The following is a 3,304-nucleotide window of genomic DNA, read 5'->3' on the forward strand; positions in this document are numbered from 1 at the left end:
CAGTAGAAAGGTGCAGCAAGCTCATTGATGGCTACAATAAGCATATGTCTGCAGTTGTCATGGTTAAGGGTGTGCAACCAAGTACTAGCTCCSGGGTGCCAATAATTTTGTTCAAGCCATTTGCCTTTATTTTCTCAATTCAAAATTGTAAACTTAAATTTACAAAAAATAAAATAGGTTTTGTGTGGTGACCAAAAGTTGTATTTTCAATTTCAACTTATTTTACAAGAAATAGGGAATTTTTTGCCTAGTTAAATAAAGGTTAAATGAAAAAAGAAAAAGACATTTAAGAAAAGTGCAAGGGTGCCAATATTTGTCTGTGACTATATACCTTGAAAGATGTATTTTCTGACTTTCACTTTACTCTAGTACCCCTTTCATACACAGACAAAAATCCCACTAATTTACCATGCCTGCTTTTGATATATCGGAAAGGGACAGGGGGTCATGATTCCTGCATTTTTACAGACCCTGTAACCAAAATACAGGTATTGGGTCTGTGTGAATGGTTCTCAGCTTTTTTTTTTGCAAGTAAATTCATTAAGACTTCCATTGTTTAACACCTCCCTAATTTAAAAAGCAAACTGCTCCCATGGTTTAACAACTCCCCCCCCACCCCTCTCAATTTGCTAKGCACTGATATGTATAAAAAGGGTATACCTGCAAGAACGTGGTAAATAAGGGCCTGCTTGAAAGGAGGTCATGTAAACATTGCCTTACATTTTTTACAGGTAATATACCACATCTTCTGTCTGAAATGGGTATATCAAACCACATGTTGGTAAATGTTAAATATTTGCTGTAAAATATTTTCTTGGATGGATGCCTGCTCATTTGAAAGCAAATCCAATTTATATGGCTCCACAGGCACACAAAAAACACCTGAATAGTTACTGTCATTGGGTGGAGGACAGTATTTTGTTCTGAGATCACCTGGAGTTTGCTGCTCTACAGGGCCCAAGAAGTAGAGCATTCTAGTCATCGCAATAAAACTGTGAAGTGCGGAGAAATATGCTGKAAAGGGTAACACCCAGGCTACTGCTAAAAGGTAGCCTACTTCACCATTGGGTCGTTCCATGTCAGTCATGACATCCACCATCTCAAATTGTTCTGAAACTGTTTCTGTAGTTAGAAACACTTAAGATTAGCATTCCTGCAACGTTGTTCTGTTGAAATATAATTTGATCTGAAAAATTCAGCTAATTGATTGCGCCCAAATTGACCATTTTAATTTACAGGATTCAGATAATATTCAATAAATACTGTACCTAAAATTCTATTTGGAGCAAACTTTTTTCTAACAATGAGTAAGACATGAGGAATCCAAAGAAATGGTCAGACGCCACCCATGGACCCCCCACGCCATTCCCACATGAATCGTATAAATTAAAGTGGCCAATTTGGGTGCAATCAGTTATCTTAATTTCTTAGAGATCAAATTATACTTCAACAAAATTGTTGCAGAAATGCTAATCTTATCTGTTTCTAACAGAAACAATTTCAGAATCYTCTGAGATGGTGGGTGTCAAGACCCTTTCTTGTGCTTTTTGAGGTGAAAAGACCCCATTGCAATATAGTAAGACACAATTTAAYGATTATTGTATTAGGGGTATACAACACAGATTCCCATTGGCCTAGACCTAACGTATCTATATCGAACCTCCAGCGGCATAGCTAAACTAGTTTGTACTGGAGGTCGATCCGATGGTCCATTGAWAGCATGGCAAACTTATTTTCAACCAACGTCAACCTGGCAATACTTTCTTCATTCTTGATTTGCAAGTTATCAGTGTCTGATAAACGTCTGTTTCTAGTTCCAGGAGGAACTCCAAAAACCTGAGAATATTCWGAAAAATATAATTTTGATGGACCTAGTCATTTGTAAGCAACGTGGCCATGTGTAGGAGAAGATAACATGTCACACAGCACAAACTAAACAACACAAACAAAGACCTATAGACATGCAGGAGGCATTTCTCACTCTGTACAAAAATATATTATTTTTAATTTTATTAAATGTTTTACTTTTACCCATTTCTCTCCCCAATTGGTAGGTACAATCTTGTCCCATCGCTGCAACTCCCCTACGGACTTGGGAGAGGCGAAGGTCGAGAGCCATGCGTCCCCCGAAACACGACCCTGCCAAGCCGCACTGCTTCTTGACACACTGCTCGCTTAAACCGGAAGCCCGCTGCACCAATGTGTTGGAGGAAACACCATCCAGCTGGCGACCGAAGTCAGCTTGCAGGCGCTTGGCCCGCCACWAGGAGTTGCTAGAGCGCGATGGMACAAGGAAATCCCGGCCAGCCAAACCCTCTGCTAACCCAGACGACGCTTGGACAATTGTGCGCCGCCCCATGGGTCACRCGGTCACGGCCGGCTGTAACACAGCCTGGGATCGAACCCGGGTCTGTAGTGACGCCTCAAGCACTGTGATGCAGTGCCACTTCTTTATATTTCCTTGTTATCGGAGTTCTACRTGCAACTGGAAACAGGCGTTTATAACACACCAGTGCCTTACAAATCGAGAAATAAGGAAGTATCACCAAGTAAAGGTGAAAAATTGTCCCCTATCCATAACCCATTCTAAGCTAAAACCCTGTACAAAGTATGCCTACAGGAATCTAAGTAGAGCTATAGCTACTGCTTTTTCACTCATATTGCAGCCTTGCCTGTCTACCCAGACTATGCTGGTAAAGCAGCTTTTTGAAAATGAGTAATTGGCTTTGATACTCTGATTGGTTAGAGATGATCCAATCGCTGATGACTTTGTTTTGTACAACGCCCCTCCTCACTATAAACCACTTCAATGATGGTTGTCTGACTAAAGTATGTAGCAAAAGAGAGCAGTGGAATAATTTAATTTGAGTTGTCATGTTAATTGCCGCTTAGATAATAGGCTACAATTAATTWAAAGATTTTGTCTAATAATGTGATTCATTCTAGCTCTAACACCAACAATTTGTTTCATAGTCATTTATTACAGGTCAGCCCCACAGATACTCAGCAGATCTTCAGATAAAATGTACACAGGTCAGTGCGTGAAGCCAAAGATTGCCTGTTATGGAAAAACGCGGGAGGGGGCGAGATCAGGTGGGACCATTCTAGCCAATGAGAGGGCGTATACGCGTGTGAACAGTGTATAGAGATAAATGTTTTTTTTGTTGACAAAATTCGACACTCATTGACTTCCATACAAAAAAATCTCTCACTTCGTAAGCTTATTTTTCTTCGACAGATTTTGGGCGGAGTAAAACCTCTTGCTTCGCTTCTTCCTATCTGATGTAGCCTAGGCTCAAAACAA

The 3,304-nt window shown here is 40.3% G+C and overlaps 1 protein-coding gene across 1 annotated transcript in view; it reads left to right on the forward strand.

The window, feature by feature from the left end:
- Positions 1–3,003, forward strand: part of LOC111960659 (CUGBP Elav-like family member 3) — a 43,124-nt gene extending 40,121 nt beyond the window's left edge. The window contains exon 13 of the mRNA XM_070438838.1: positions 2,055–3,003. The gene's annotated coding sequence lies outside the window, so the exon portion shown is untranslated. The remainder of the gene's footprint in view (positions 1–2,054) is intronic.
- The last annotated feature ends 301 nt before the right edge of the window (positions 3,004–3,304 follow it).

The sequence above is a fragment of the Salvelinus sp. IW2-2015 genome, linkage group LG4p, assembly GCF_002910315.2.
Source record: "Salvelinus sp. IW2-2015 linkage group LG4p, ASM291031v2, whole genome shotgun sequence".
Lineage (NCBI taxonomy): Eukaryota > Metazoa > Chordata > Actinopteri > Salmoniformes > Salmonidae > Salvelinus > Salvelinus sp. IW2-2015.